We start from the raw sequence: 16,644 nt of genomic DNA, 5'->3' as shown, positions 1-16,644 counted from the left end.
ATGGCCACTTCTGGAAAAGTAAGGACAACTCATTCCCCTTCCGAGGTCCCTGGCTCTTGGGGAAATACTCTGCAAACGGCTCAGCCTGCGCACCTCTGCCCCGCACCCTTCCCTCTAACCTTACTCTCCCGCTCATGCAGACCCCTTTGAATTACTCGAGCTCCTGCTTTCATACAGCTGCACGTGTCGGTACCCGCGTTAGGTCGTGCGTTCCTCTCCTGTTCTGCCCAGCAGCGCAGGAGTGAAAACACCGAATCGTACCGCTCTGAGAAGCGCCCTCCTGCTCGGCCCTGCTCTGCGCTCCCGCTTTGGCAGGGAAACCCGGCTCTTCAGAGGTGCACTCTTGCAGCCACTCACCGCCTGCATTCCACCTTCTCCCCGGCCATACCTTTTGTAAGCTGCAAGCTGAATTTTGCTGACATCAAACCAGCTTTGGATTGATCAGATCGGGGTTTGGGAGATGTCATACACAAATGATTCCCTTGGCGAGGGAAAAAATTCTCCAGTTGCCAGCCGGATGGGGACCATTCCTTAAGCCCCCTTAGGTACCTTCAGGCCCATGTCTTATAAGATGTCTACGTGGCACACAGGAGGAGCCAGAGCCATCTTCCCCTTCGCCTGAGCACAGAGCAGCCAAAGGCCTGGCAGGGCATGAGCATCGAGTGCTGTTGGGAGGATACATCCCCCCAGCAGGGACTGCAGCCTCTCCTGCACTGTCCCGCGGTCACCTCCAGAGCCCTCTGCCATGGACACAAGGCAAGCGGGTTTTTCCAGGTCCACACTGCCAGGGAAAGCACAAGCCTTACCCTCTATGGACTGGTCACTTTGTCTTTACATTTCACACTTCACGCTACACCAGCGTTTCTTGAACATCACTTGGCTTCACGCACAGCTGAGCACTCCCGTGTTTCTGCTCTCCCACCACATCCCACCCACCCAGCAAGTCCCCCAGGAAACAGCACAGGACAGTTGTGCAGCGCCAGCAGCGCGAGCTCCAGAGGCAAGAGGCACGTGCTGTGCAGCTCTGGTCCTCGCTGGAAGACGACCATCCCGGACCGTGCGCCAAAGGCAAATGTACCCATGCAGCCTAATCCCCTCTGTTGCTTCCAGGTTATCAGATGCAGAGCTGCTGTTGCCTGGGCCGTGGGCAAGCCACTCTGTTGAGGAGGTGGAGGTTGCACCTCCGAAGGCAGGTGAAGTCCGTATCAAGGTAAAGACACATTTCAGTATTTTTTTCCTCCCTTGTGGGAATTGCTCTTCTGGCAGCTAGACCATGAATATACCTGTCAGGGGTCTCTGTCCACTAATAGACCTTAATGTGGAAGGATTTTTCACAAGGCTTCTGTGAACAATCCTTCCACAAACTGAGTTAAACCAAAGCCAAACCATTTCTAAAGCTCATCAGCTCTTTCCTCTCCAAATAGATTGTGGCCACAAGCATCTGTCGCACAGACGACCACGTTTTGCAAGGTACCCTTGAGAATGTGGATTTCCCAGTTATCCCAGGCCATGAAGGAGCTGGGATTGTGGAAAGCGTTGGAGAAGGAGTGACCTCTGTGAAACCAGGTAAGGCACACATGCACAAACACACACCCACACCCAGGAGTCAGCTCTCAAGGTGGACGAGACTGCCCAGAGCTCAGAAATTCCCCCGTGCTCCTGTGTCAGTGGCTCAAAACCTGAGTGCAACTCATTGCACGGGACTGTCACAGACACTTTCCTGGTCTAGTCCCCGGGCACACGAGCATTTCCTTCTGACAGAGAAAGCAGAGGGTCCGTGGTAGGATGCTGCCATCAGAGAGCTCAGCAGGGGCGCTCCCACAGGCAGCACCCTCAGGGCCTGCTGAGTGAGAGGCACCTGACAGGGATCTGCTTTATTGCAGGAGATAAAGTCATTCCTCTTTGCATTCCTCAATGCGGGAAATGCAGCTTCTGCCTGAATCCTGATTCCAACTACTGCGTGAAGGCCCAGTGAGTTTGCTCCACCTTCCCCTATACTCAAATGGGGTCAGCTGTCTGACAACAAGGCTGACACCCCCACAGGTGCTTTACTTGATGAAAAACAAATGCATGTGCCTCCCGACAGCTTCTCTGAACCACAAAACCTGTTACCTGACAAGACCAGCCGGTTCACTTGCAAAGGGAAGCAGATCCACCACTTCGCGTGGGTCAGCACCTTTGCAGAATATACTGTGACACCAGAGTACGCCATTGCCAAGATAGATCCTGCAGCACCTCTGGACAAAGTCTGCCTGCTTGGCTGTGGGTTTTCCACAGGCTACGGGGCTGCCGTCCACACCGCCAAGGTTGGTGGTATTCAGGCGTGTCGGGCACAAGCACCCCACGGCTGCCCTCGCACCAAAACCCTGTGCAACAGAAGCCTCCTCTTCACACTGGAGACTCACAGGGCCCCATGTTGTGCAGGTAAAAGCAGGCTCCACCTGTGCTGTCTTTGGCCTCGGAGGAGTTGGTCTCTCCGTTGTCATGGGCTGCAAGGAGGCTGGAGCTTCCCGCATCATTGCCGTTGATATCAACGGCAACAAATTTGCCAAGGCCAAGGAGCTGGGTGCCACCGACTGTGTCAACCCTAAAGATTTCAAGAAGCCCATCCAGGAGGTGCTCACTGAGATGACTGGCCATGGCGTGGACTACTCCTTTGAGGTCATCGGGCATGCGGATACCATAGTAGGTGGCATTTCAGCACCTGCCCTCCCTCCCAGCTCATTCACAGGCTCCTGTCAGGGCAGATTTCAACCCGGTGGGCAGTTCCTTGCCTGCTGCCTGCACTGCCAGGCACATGTTTGCTCAGAAAGGCAGTCTCTTGGCTTTGGGAGAAAATGATGTACGAGTCTTAAAACAGGCACTGAGCTCTCCGTGTCTGCTGCACAAGGGAATATGTGTTTTCAGATGACCAGGGAGAGGCAGGTGACTGCACAGAAAGATCGCTTTTCTGACAAACTCATCAGCGTCTTCTCTAATTCACCTGCCTGTCCCATCAGGTCGCTGCCCTGGCCTCCTGCAATGTGAACACTGGCGTCTGTGTCATGGTTGGAGTACCGGATTCTGGGTTAGTGATTCCCTTCGACCCTATGCTTCTGCTGTCTGGGCGTACATGGAAAGGGAGTCTGCTCGGAGGTAGGAAACTCAAGAAAACATTTTAGACCCTCCACCCTTTTCCTTTCGCAGTAATTTCCAAATGTCTGTGGAACACGTACCCTTCAGGACATGTGACTAACTCTCCCCTTGAAAATGAGTTCTCCCATCTGGGCAATGTCCTCAGCTGTAGGACAAAAGACAATTTTCCTCATAGTTGTTTTTCACTAACCTCTTGGTCACTAAGAAGATTTCAAGCTTGGCAATGTCCCAGGAAACCTCTTTGAGAGGGTTTTCAAGAAAAATGCTACTAAGCAGGAGCACTGCATTTCCACTGTATATGTAGACGTGAAACATGCTACTAAACCTGTAACCATTTCATACAGTTCAACGCACGGAACTGCCGACGCTAACCCACTCTCCTCCCAAGGAGAGGAAAACTTCTCACAAGATAAAGGCACCAGTACTGGTCACTGAGTCCTGACCTTCACAGCAACACTCCCTTACCAAAACAGCATTTCTCTGATTATTCACTGGGGGTGCTTTCTCTTGTTTCTAGGTTGGAAGGCAAAAGACAGTATCCCCAAGCTAGTTTCCAGCTATTTGGAGAAGAAATTCAACTTAGACTTGCTGATCACACACACGCTGCCGATCGCTAAAGTGAACGAAGGATTTGAGTTGTTACGTGCAGGAAAAAGGTGAGACCCTGACTAGCAGGAGCGGGGTACAGCAAACCCCACCTTGGGGCGTCCTTGCGACAAGAGCATAAAAGCCAAAGGAAGGCAGAATGTATCTTGCAGCTGCAGCACAAGAGCTTTGGGGGGGGGGACAAGGTGCCTTAGCTCCTGAGGGCTTCCCGTCAGCAGGGTTTTGAAGGCTGCCCCATTGCTGCACGTCTCACCCAGCTGGCTTAGGAACAGGCTGCGTGAGAAAGAAGGTGGCCAGTCCTCAGGCACACCTGCCCGCCCTGCTGCCCGCTCCTGAACACCCCCAGCCGCAGCACCTGTAACTCCGTCCTTCCTTTCCACTTTCCAGCATTCGCAGCGTCCTGCTCTTTTGAAGGACACAGCCACGGGAAGCCGAGCGGCCCTTCTCCCCAGCACCTCACTTTGTGGGGCACAAGGAGACAAGAACGAGGAACTCGCCGACACTGGTGCCGCTGCCAGCGCTCCCGCACCCGGCTGAGACCCAGCAGGATGCCTCTTCCAAGGAAACGCTTTTACCAATAAAAGGTTTTGGTCAAATTCATCCCATGCAGTGCACTCAATCAACAGAGGTCCCACGGGGCAGGAGGAGCTCATAGCACTTCCATCACCCGCCTTGTCTCAGCAGCAAGAAGCTGCCTTTGCCCTCTCCCCTGCTGCTGCTTCTCACCTTCCCCACCTTACACACTTGTGCCCGTGCGTCTCTGCCCGCCGCTCCGCTGGGTGACTGCTGCCACCCCAACCCAAGCACGGCAGGGAAACCACAGCTGCCGCTGCTGTCACTCGCGGGACCAAAATGTGGTTTGCTACCTGAGGTTATCCTCGGGTAAAATCTGTCACTCCAGCCCCTTTCATTTAACTATGAGGTTTTCTTAGCACACTACTTAGTCCTATTCTCTCCTAATTTTCCCTTCTTCAATTCATTGGTCCTCTTTACATCCTCTGGCCTCCTGAGCTCAGTCTGGTAGCTCTTCTCCTGATGTAGTTTTGTTCTTGATAATAACCTCAGAGAACTGTACAAATTGGAACTGGGAAGAGAAATTCCAAGTACATTTATGTCCCACAATATGTAAATGTGAGTGCTAGAGGTACTATACCTAGACTTTCAGAAATTAAAAAGCAGAATTCCTCCTTAAATTGCAGGAATGCAATGCAATAGGTGTCACGGACTGCCTGTATCTTCTCACAGTGGGTCACAACCAAACAGCTGTTGCGACCACGACATATCTCACAATCAGAAGGCTGATCCAAACTCGCTGCTATCTCAATCCAACAGAGAGCTCCAACTCATGCTCTCTTAGGGTCTCCTACCACTCCAGTCTCCTGGAGGGAAATGCCCCCTCTCCCTCTTGGGAGTGCCCCGCCTTTAAGCCTCCCATAGGTCACGTGGTCTCCAGCTGACCAACGTGACTCGCAGCACCTGTCTCAACAAGGCACAGGTGCTTCCCATGTAGCAGCCAGGAAACTTCCCCGACAATTCCCCCTTTCTTTTTTGAAAAAACACCTAATAGCCTTTAGAGGTTTCTAACATCCCGATTTCACTTTCTGTCGCCGTTTGTCAAATACCTTGGGACCAGGTCATGGGGAAGTTGTTCTTATATTTTTTTTGTCATACCAGGTCGGCGGTGGATATATCCACTGTTCTGATGAAGTTGGATACATCCACCCCGGCTGTTCTGGCTGCTTTTCCGGCTGCTTAACCTGCGGCTGCCGTAACATTCCCTCAGGGGTCTTTTCCGGATTGGTCTGCGGCTCCTGCGTTGCTCCCGCAAAGAGCTTGCTAGGGCTGTATGTCACGTATTTCTTAGTTCTTCTTTTGTCATTTTTTGACCGGCCGCTGGTGTAAATCCCTGATCTACAGTTTTTTGCAAAATGGCCCATCTTTCCACATTTATAACACTTCTGTTTCTTATTATATGAGGCCATCAGGGTGGTGGCTAGTACAGTCATTTCATGCTCTACAGACCCGACCTTAGCGCACGCAATGACCATTTCCTCTAGAGAGGGGTCCCCTGGCAGTACTTCAATAACTCTTCGGCAATCAGTGTTGGCATTATCCCTTGCCAGTTGTTTTGTCAACAGGGCCCGTAGTTTGCTGTCATATACTTGTTTTTCTATTGCCCCTTGTAATCTCTCTACAAATTGTAGGAAAGGCTCCTTGACCCCTTGTTTGATCGTGGAGTACCTCGCTTGGGGCTCCGCCATTTCTGTGGTGTGCATGAGGGCCTGCATCCCTATTTGTTTGACCTGCTCAAGAATTTGGGGATGCCATTGGGCTTGTATTGCCGGATTGCTAAATACTTGACCCGTTCCCATCAGGACATCTGTGCCAACGGCATAACATGGGTCACCTTGAGGTAATTGTATATTGTGTAGTGCCTGACGATCAGCCAACTGCCTCCAAGTGCTCATAAAAATGGAGCGTTGTACTGGCTGGAACATAATCTGAGCCAGATGTTGAAAGTCATACGGCACCAATATCTCTAGGTTTAGCAATCGCAATAATTGTGTCACTGCTGGGGAATTTGGCCCATATTGTGCTACTGCCTTTTGTATATCCTGTATGACTTTCCATGACCAGCCCAAGTGTTGATTGGGCTGGTTAGAACCCGGGAGGGCCAGTTCCACAGGGAATACACTCGGCCTTCCCCCCATTTCCATCATAGATAATTTTTTATTACTGACTGGTAACCCCAAGGCTTGAACCAAGTCCCAGTCCCCAGCCTCTATTGCTTTCATTTTTACCTCGTTCCAGAAACAGACTGGGTCATGAGGTTGAACTGTCGCTGTAGGGGTTCCCAAGGGGTCTGGTTCCGATAAACAGACAGATTCTGGCAACTTTCTCCTCGTTCTAGGTGCGGGTGGCAACTTCCCAGCAGAACTATCACTTGCTTCAGAGGTCTCTTTTATAATTTCTTTTACTTCATGGGGGGTCATGGCCTGTTTCAGTATCTCCACTACAGCTGCTAACTGCTGGGATACGTCTCGCAGCATTGTCACGGCCTGGCGTACTAATAACGGCTGCATTGTTCATACCTGTGTCATATATGTTGCTGGATATGAAGTTGCCAGGGATGGGGCCATTAGATCAAGTGGCGGAGCCGTAGGCATGACACATCCTGAGGAGGAAGGGGGGGCTGCTAGGGCAAAGGGTGGGGGACGCTCCAATATCTCCTGCAGGGTGGGGCAGAGTCCCTGCATAGTCCCCGCAACTTTATTGACCTCTGTGAACAGCGAGGATACATCCAATTCGCTGTCCACACTGTCTGGGGCCAGTCCTCCTTCAGACAGTTTGTTGTTTCCTTCATACCCTTCGCTCGCTGATGCATAGTCTATTAATTCATCTTCCTCCTCTTCTGCCACCCCCTTTTGAATTATATTATCCAGGGCCCTCCACATATACAGCAGGTCAATATCAGTTAAGTCCTTTTCTCCAAGGACTACTTCACAAAGTAGCTTATATCCCAACTTTTTCCAAAGTTCTAGGTTAAAGGTGAAAGTAAGGCTAACTAGGTCTTCGTGTCCCGCTGCCCAGTTAAGTAAATTATATAAATCTTCATTACTTATATTGGCCCCCACAGCCATTCCCGCAGATTTAAGGAAAGTGAAGGTCTGATTCTCCTTGACAAAATTCTGGCCCATTTTAGCTCCCAACAGCTCACCTTGTTCCAGGTGTCTAGGTTGAAACAGCAGTTCTCCCACTGGTCTTAAACTTTGCTGGTCTTTAACACCACCGCAATTCACCTTGAGGTCCAGACGGTTCACATTTCACCGAATCACATCGGGGTCACCAGATGTCACAGACTGCCTGTATCTTCTCACAGTGGGTCACAACCAAACAGCTGTTGCGACCACGACATATCTCACAATCAGAAGGCTGATCCAAACTCGCTGCTATCTCAATCCAACAGAGAGCTCCAACTCATGCTCTCTCAGGGCCTCCTACCACTCCAGTCTCCAGGAGAGAAATGCCCCCTCTCCCTCTTGGGAGTGCCCCGCCTTTAAGCCTCCCATAGGTCACGTGGTCTCCAGCTGACCAACGTGACTCGCAGCACCTGTCTCAACAAGGCACAGGTGCTTCCCATGTAGCAGCCAGGAAACTTCCCCGACAGATAGGAGCTACTAGGATCACACCCAGGCTGGCAACTAAAGCTGTTCTGTGCACAAAAGGAAATGCAAGGATACGATCCTTATGGGTCCCTTCCAACTTGAGATATTCTAGGATTCTGTGATTCTCTGAGAGCATGAACTCAAAATTAGCAATTGCTGTAAGATTCCTGTTCTCTCGTGTACTTAGCCCTAGTAAGTGCATTTCAGAGTCCATTCCACAGTGATTTCTGTCCAATATTCTTCTGTTTCTCCACCACTTTGCTACAGACAGGAAACAAGCACAATACACAAACAGAACACTGACTACCAAGATGAAGACAAACACCTTGAGGCCTGTGCCTGTCTGTACAAATCAGGACAGGAAGTATCCAAAGTTATTATGCTCTTCTGAAGGCCAGGGTAGTGAGCTTGCTGTGCTCCCTCCTTGCTTCCCTGAGGATCTTAAACTCGATTGTTTCATGGTAACTACAGAAAAGGCTACCCTTGGGCTTCACATTCTCCACCAGCCCCTCCTTGTTGTGAGAACACGGTCCAGCATGGCACCTTTCCACGTTGGTTCCTCTATTTGGAGAAGGAAGTTATCATCAATGTGCGCCAGGAACCTTGGATTGCTTATGCCCTCCTGTGTTGTCCTTCCAACAGACATCAGGGTGGTTGAAGTCCTCCATGAGGACCAGGGCCTCTGAATGTAAGGCTGCTCCGATTTCTTTATAGAGGACCTCATCCGCTTGGTCTTCCTGGTCAGGTGGCCTGTAGCAGACCCCCACTACAATGTCACCTGCCCCTGCCCTCCCTTTAATCCTGACCCATAAGCTCTTGGTCGGCTCCTCCTCCATCCGCAGGCAGAGCTGGTCATTGACATAGAGGGTGACACTTCCTCCTCATCTCCCCTGCCTGGCCTTCCTAAAGAGCCTGTATCCTTCCATTCCAACACTCCACTCATAGGAGCCATCCCACCACATCCCCGTGATGACAATGAGATCATAGCCCTGCGGGTGTGCACACACCTCTGACTCCTCTTGTTTATTCCTCATGCTATGTGCGTTTGTGTAGGAGCGTTGAAGTTGGGTCCCTGATGAAACTGACTTCCTGGCTGGAGTGGCTGGAATATCCTTCTGCTGCTCTTCAGGTGCTCCCAGCTGGTCTCAGGCAAGCTTGATATTATCCTTCTTCCCCTTCAACTGATACACACGTCTAGCTACGTCATTCATGTCAACAAAATGATAGGCAAATAAATCTCTTATGATGCTGATCAAATGTGTGGGGTTTTAACATCCTGCAAGTTTTTGAAAAACCACTATCCGCTGTACATAAAGTAACAAGACTATTAAAGTAATGAGCTCATCTGAAAACAGAGCTCAAATGGTTCTTGATAGACCATGGATTGAGAGCAGCCCTGAGGAAAAGGACTTGGGAGTGCTGGTGGATGAGAAGCTCAACATGAGCCGGCAATGTGCGCTGGCAGCCCAGAAAGCAAATCGTATCTTGGGCTGTATCAAGAGGAGCGTGGCCAGCAGGTCGAGCTAAGTTATTCTGCCCCTCTACTCAGCTCTCATGAGACCCCACCTAGAATACTGTGTTCACCTCTGGAGTCCCCAACATAAGAAGAACATGGAGCTACTGGAACGAGTCCAGAGGAGGGCCACGAAGATGATCAGAGGGCTGGAGCACCTCTGCTATGAAGTCAGGCTGAGAGAGTTGGGGCTGTTCAGCCTGGAGAAGAGAAGGCTCCGGGGTGATCTTATAGCAGCTTTCCAGTACTTAAAGGGGGCCTACAGGAAAGCTGGAGAGGGACTTTTTACAAGGGCGTGTAGTGATAGGACAAGGGGCAATGGATTTAAACTGAAGGGAGATTTCGATGAGAGATAAGGAAGAAATTTTTCACTCAGAGGGTGGTGAGGTACTGGAACAGGTTGCCCAGAGAAGTTGTGGCTGCCCCATCCCTGGAAGTGTTCAAGGCCAGGTTGGATGAGGCTTTGGGCAACCTGGTGTAGTGGAGGTTGTCTCTGCCCATGGCAGGGGGGTTGGAACTAGACGATCTTTGAGGTCCCTTCCAACCCAAACCATTCTATGATTCTCTGATTGTACTGTAATTTTTTTAGCCTCTTAGAAGCACATGTGGCCTAGTAAGTAAAAACTGCGGCAAATAAATAAAGTAAATAAAAATGACTCCTAAAAATTTTTTTTGTTGTTTATCAAAAAAGAACCTCATGATCAAATTTAGGACTTGAAGCATGTTTCATAGGAGCTCACTGAATAGTAACTACTCACCTAGTGATCATTGTCTGACTGGATCCTAAAAATCTATAGAAATAATTCTGACAAACAGCAAGATAGAATGCAATTCAGAACAGTTTTTTTGAATTCTACTTTTAGTACCTTTATGCGAACTTCATGTGCTTTTGGTGGGGCAACTTCCACTTCCTCAATAGAAAATGGTTTATTGGCTTCCCACAGTACTGCTGCTTTGCATTTAAGAACCTGCAAATAAAGCAAGGAAAACAGAATGGCACTTGCAGTTGCAAGTCACCACACAGATTCTTACTTTTCTGCTGCTCATATTTGGGGGAAGAGAGGGAAAACTACAGGAAGAAAAAAAAATAAACCCAAACAAAACGCCACAAAAAAGCCAACACCAAAGCAGTGTAAGCTCCTTTCTTCCCCTCACCGAGATCAAGTCTGACTTTGTCCACGTTTCTGTCATGAAAAGATTTCAGCAACATGTATAATGGTCTCCTACAATAACTGGATACCTTACCCATCCTCATTGCTCCTTCATTTTTGAATTCTCCAGTAGCAAACATTGTTCAGGTACACAAGTTATTCTCTGTTTCCAAAGTCCTTGGAGCATTATTTTTGCCATGTTGGATTACTTGTGTATGTTTGCATCTTGGAGATGGCACACTAAATGATGCCATGTATTGGGTTGTGATAAAGTCTGTATTGCCTAGAACTGCCTGTGTTGGGAACTCACAAAATTGCTAAAAATGGAATCCAGAGCCTTTCCTAACAAGAAAACACTATAAGAAGTTTCTCCCAATAAACAATATGTTTCCCTAATACTGCACATGCACTGCACAGCCTTAATGTTATACTAGTGGCAAGTCTCAAAAAAAGCAAGCAATTAGCCTAGTAACTCTGTAATAAACCTAAACACATAAAAAAACCCCACTACACCGATATGTTAGAAGCAAACCACCTCCTCCATCTGCACCATCATGAATTACTCCCAAGTTAGGGTCCCTAATTTCACAGAAACATTTACTTTTCATTCTTGAACAAAATCTAAACCTAGGTGAAGGAAAATTTGTTTGCTATACCATAACATTGCCTTAAGTCAATTGTAGCTTGTGTTTTACCAACTATTTACAAGTGCTGCTACGTGAACAATTGTGTCAGCCCTTCAGAGTAGAGACGAGGTCTGTCATGACAGCAGGGCCACCTGGTGGTTACCTTCCACTGCTTTCTCTGCACGCTGCCGACCAACTTCCCAACACGCTGGAAGAGTCGGATTTCCCGCTAACTTTCCAATAACCTGGAAATTCCCCTGCCCCTTTGAGAATGGTCACTGACTGGGCAGGACTTCAACTTTCAGCAGATAAGTAGAGAGCTCCTCAAGTTCTCCTGGCTTCCTAAAACATCCCTGGTTTCACGGCCGACCAAATAATTATGTTGGAAAGACTCGCAGAAACGTTTATACATTGCAAAAGAAAATGCTGTCAGGAGCAAGCAAGGAGGTGGCAGCATAACTCTTCCTCCACTTCTACCTTTAAAACTTCCCTTGCATACTTAGTTTAATCTCAGCATGTTAGAATCAGCACATGAAAGATCGTTTTTTTGTGTTTTATTTGATTTTCAGTGAAAGCAAATACCTGAGAATGTTTAACAACAAAACTCCCCGCATGACTTATTTCCATGTCTAAAATACTAAAAATCTTCCAGTAGCCCAACCTCGTGTGTCTCTACTGCAAACGGGCACTTTCGTATTTACTTTGCATACATCTAATTAACAGGGGCTTTTGTTCTGAAAAGTTATTTTACTTTCGTAGACTTCAGTATTATCCTAGGATTAACTAGTGAATAACAGGATCAGCTAGTGAAACTCGTCCTCAACTTTTTGCTTGGAACCAACCATTTCGTGAAATACTGGATAATACTTTAAATTTATAGTCGTATATACAAAGCCAGAATATTTTAACTAAGAATTTTCCAAAGAAACATCAACCAGCTTTGAACATTTGAAAGTAAAGCAATTTTGATATTTTAAAGGTTTCCATTTTTCAGCCAGCTATATTTGTACTTTACAAAAATAAATCGATGCCGATTTGAAGAATGACAAGAATTTCTAATTCCTGTCAATGCTACACAAGTATTACCCTTCAGTATTTCATAGGAAAATGTAGGAAAGCTTAAATCATAATTCAGAAGGATGGTTTTGAGAGCAATGCCCCACAAAAAGACTGCTACACTCAAGCATCCACATCTGAAACCTGTGCACAGGATATCCCAGGTTTAATGGGGTTGTTCTAATGAAATACAGCTATCAAAACTGTGACAAATGAATGAGTCCCAAACGGAACTTCAATTAAAATTGACAATTTATTAGGCGAATAAAAGCAAGCAAACAGTGCTGGGTACGCCGGGAGTCTCCACTCCACCAAGACGCACACCGTATAGTTCCTATTTCTGGTTTATATTTCTTTTACTAATACATATTCCGAATTATTTCCGAGAAAAGGTGCTCTTATCACAATGAGCTCAGAGAAGTCATCTCCATAGTCTCCACCCCTAACCCCCCCCAGTCGCACGTGCGCAGTGTCTCCGGGTGGTCGTGAGTAGGGGTCTCAGGGATGAAGGCTGTATGTCTTCCTCGGGTTGACTTTTTCACCTCCCCAGAAAACTAGCCGAGTCATCATGACTCTGCTCTGCGAAGTCATCAGGACCGTCCTTGTTCCCCATCTTGGCTCCTGCTTATCTTACACAAGGGTTATGCAACTTACAGCTATATGGCTTGAGCAAGCTGACTTAAAAGTGGTTAAGCCAGATTAGAGATGAAGCGCGTACAGGCCCCTAGGCCTCTCTTGTCTAACACCTTGCAATTGGCAGCAAAGCAAAAACGTTAGGTGGCTTTTGCAAGAAGCGAGAACTATATACATACCATTCTGCTTCCTCTAGGGCTGCGGTTATACAAGAACAAACAGAATGGTTAAAGGTTACATATACAGAGAAGGTCATATGTCACTATGCGGCCCTAGAATTGTTTTATATTGACACGAATCAGGTGAACACATTTCACAATTGGGGCTCAGGGTTCGCAGCATCATGAGGCATTTCACAGGTTTACGTTTTTGCATTTCACAGAGGCCTTAAACTAAGACAATCACTTATCTTGAATAGGCACACCCTACTCCTCAGCACCGATTTGCACATCCATCCATTGTCCCATACTGACACGCATCAAATGAACATATTTCACAATCCCCCATTTTCTTTTTTGATGGTATTGATTCGTGCTTTTGTTTCCAATTGTGTCAGCACTTGATGAATGGGTATCAGTTCCTGATCTTCCCTTGTTTTAATTACTAGCAGGGAATGAGCTTTTCCTTTCTCTGATTCCGAATTAACAGGTATTGCAGATATCTGCATTCCCTGTATAGCCGAATGTACTAGCCTAATGACACAAGATATCAAACATGGAATTATTAACAATCCTCCAAATGTTCCTAGTATAACTATTCCAATTTTGGTTAGCCAATCACCATTCATGAAATTTCAAAAAAAAATCCTTCTAACTCTCCTAGATTGATTCCATTCCAAGTTTGAACTGGGGCATGAGCTACCTTTTCCATTCCCTTTACAAGTTCATCTATAGCTTTTCCTTCATCATCAATTGCCAAACAACAATTACTAAGATTAAATTTTCTGCATACACCTCCCTCTTGTGCTAACAAATAGACTAAGGCCAGGCGATTTTGGTACAAAGCAGTTCTTATTTTGGTCTCTTGTTTAGCAATTAATCCAAGTGCATCCCCAGTTTTGTTTACTGCTATTTCCAGCACTGCTTGTAATCTTATTATCCTATTCAGCATATATATTGGGGTTCTGTAACCCCAGGATCCATTTTCTGCCCATGTAGCTGGATCATAATAGGCAATGATTCTCTCAGGTGGCTATTCATTATCTTTCCAATTTCCAATTTGCAAACTCCGCTTATAGCGCTTTCTTTTTAACTCATCGGTTTCTGTATATACTTGAACTCCCAGCCGCTCTCCCAGATTTATGGGTAACAGGAAAAAAATGGGTCTTATGGTTTTTAATACACAGGACCCTGTCCAATTTTCTGGCAAAAAATGCATAAGCTAATTTGTCACAAATCCAATAATGTCCTTCAGGAGTTGGCTAACCATTTGGTATATTGGTTCCATTGGTCCAATTTTTAAATTGATTATTCATTTCCAGTGGGTTTCCCCACTTATTCCAATTATTTCAAGTTTTATTCCATAGGTAACCTCCTTCACACTCCAGGTTACCTACTTGTTTTCCATTATCTTTTAGATTTTGCCAGCAACTCCTTCCAATTATACTTGTCTGGAGTACGCATTGTTGTTTCCTGTTTCCCTTTTCTATTTTTTTTTCCATATTTGGGAATTACTTACATTGCTTTCCATAGCCATCGTTCACCTTGATTTGTTCCTCTACAAACATAGCAATTAGTTACATTTAATGATTTAGCAATATTCTCAGTAAGATTTACAAATAGATTTTCAGCTATTGTGGGATTTTCATACTTCACTCCTGTTTCTATTTCATAATAGAATGAATTGAATAATAGTCTATGTTGTACTGATTCTCTTGGTTTTGTTTGTTTGTTTGTTTTTTCTTTAATTATTACTTGTAGAACAGCTCCCGGATCTTCCCCTTGCCCATAAATTACAAGTCCAATTTTTACGTCTTGGTCTTTCCATTGTTTTGGATTTCAAATAGTTAGTCTAACTGGATTACAAGAATGGGCTGTACAATTGGGGAAAACTTTCCCTTTTTTAATTTCTGCTTTCAATTGAGTCTCCTTACATTGTTGGGGCCATCCCCATGAGGGAGCTGTACTCCAACAGGCACAACTCCATTCTGTACCTCCACAATAGTAATCGCTCCTGGCAAGATAATCCCAATTGTTGATATAACAATTAGAAGGTGGGGATGTCTTAGGTCTGGGACATATATATTTTTTGCAATTACTATAGTACCTTCTCCATCCCATGTTACCACAGTTACTATACGGGTCGTCAACAATAGTTCATCATACAGTTCTGTTTCCTTCTTTGCATAAATCATATCGAGTTAGGTTATAAATGCAGCTTCCTATTCTCCGAGTTTTGCAATCGTAAACAGTATGATATACCAAGGTTTGGGAGCTTACCCGTCCCCTTCTAGTAGTGACCACACATTGGCTGCAATTGTTTGCTGCATCCTGAGTCAAGAAACTCACCCCAAATAGGGTCAGAAGGGGTCTGGTAAGGGCCATAGTGGTCGGCGGTCACAGCCCGAAGGGGTGGCAGCCCTTGGCAGACCTTCTAAGCCGCACCACTGATTCCCTATCTGGTCTTGCCCTCTTCCTTAATCTCGAAGGGGTGGTCTTTTCTAAGCACCTGCAGGGTTACAAGGTTAGCTCCTTTTAATTGGTATATTATACTTAGTTTTGTCGTCCTACTCCCTATTTATTAAGGGAGTGGTAGCTCCACAGTGAATGCTCCGAAAAATTTGAATAATTATGTAAATATTAAACACGCAGAACACTTAACACTAACAAACAAACAACATCCTTTAAACAATCAACAGGCACAAGTGCCAACTCCTCTCCAGAGGCTTATAAAAATATTACCTCCTGCTAAGCTTTATTGGAGTTACCGCTATGAAATTCCCACAGCAACTTAGCTTATGTTTTTTTTCGGTGGAGTCCTTTTTAAGCTTGTCTGAAGGTAAGCTTAGTTTCTCCTAGTTCAGATGTCACTTTCCACTCCTTCACTGCACCTTTCACTCACAATGCATGTGTCCATCCTTTTTCAGCAGTTCTTACAGCTGTTTCTGTGGTTAACAAAACAAGAAAACAAACAGAATGGTTAAAGAATGGTTTACTAAAAGAAAAATGAAAGAGATGTTTCTTTGGGCCTTCATAACACTGCAGATTTGTGTGTGTAGCTCAGCACAGTAAAACTCTAGGTCTATGTATCCATCCTGAATGATTTTTAGCATTCCGTTACCTGATGGGCAACAAAATTACTCCTTATTCCACTACCTGATAGGCAAGAAAATTACTACAGAGATTAAAATTTATGGTCACCTTTTGTTTGAATCAATAATTTCAGTAAATGATATTGAAGTAAATCATAGACTTAGGTACTGGAGAATGTCTCACCACTGAATATTTTACCAAATTAACACTTCCAAGCAATTACATAAAACTGCTATGTCGTTGTTCTGTGTTGTGGTTTGTTTGTTTTTTTTAACTTTGTACCTCTTACTTGGGGTGTTTTAGTTGTTTTATCAGTATGATTTTAGATCTTTGGCCAATTTAGACAAGTGCATCTGATGGCTGGGACGAAATGTGAAGAAATATGAATGTGCATCGAGTACCGTTAGTTGTGCATCGAGTACTGTCAGTTGTTTCCACTAAATAAAGGGGAGGTTTCTTAACCTTTAAGCGTAGCTAGAGAGAAAATGGGAATAAACAGGTAACTGG

At 46.1% G+C, this 16,644-nt stretch overlaps 1 pseudogene; it reads left to right on the top strand.

Moving 5' to 3' along the window:
* On the top strand, nucleotides 1-4,153 carry LOC147528751 (alcohol dehydrogenase 1-like; annotated as a pseudogene).
* Nucleotides 4,154-16,644: the final 12,491 nt, after the last annotated feature.

This window comes from Tauraco erythrolophus, chromosome 5, assembly GCF_009769465.1.
Source record: "Tauraco erythrolophus isolate bTauEry1 chromosome 5, bTauEry1.pri, whole genome shotgun sequence".
NCBI classification, from domain to species: domain Eukaryota; kingdom Metazoa; phylum Chordata; class Aves; order Musophagiformes; family Musophagidae; genus Tauraco; species Tauraco erythrolophus.
The sequence above is the reverse complement of the archived record's forward strand: the minus strand, read 5'-3'. Positions and strand labels throughout refer to the sequence as shown.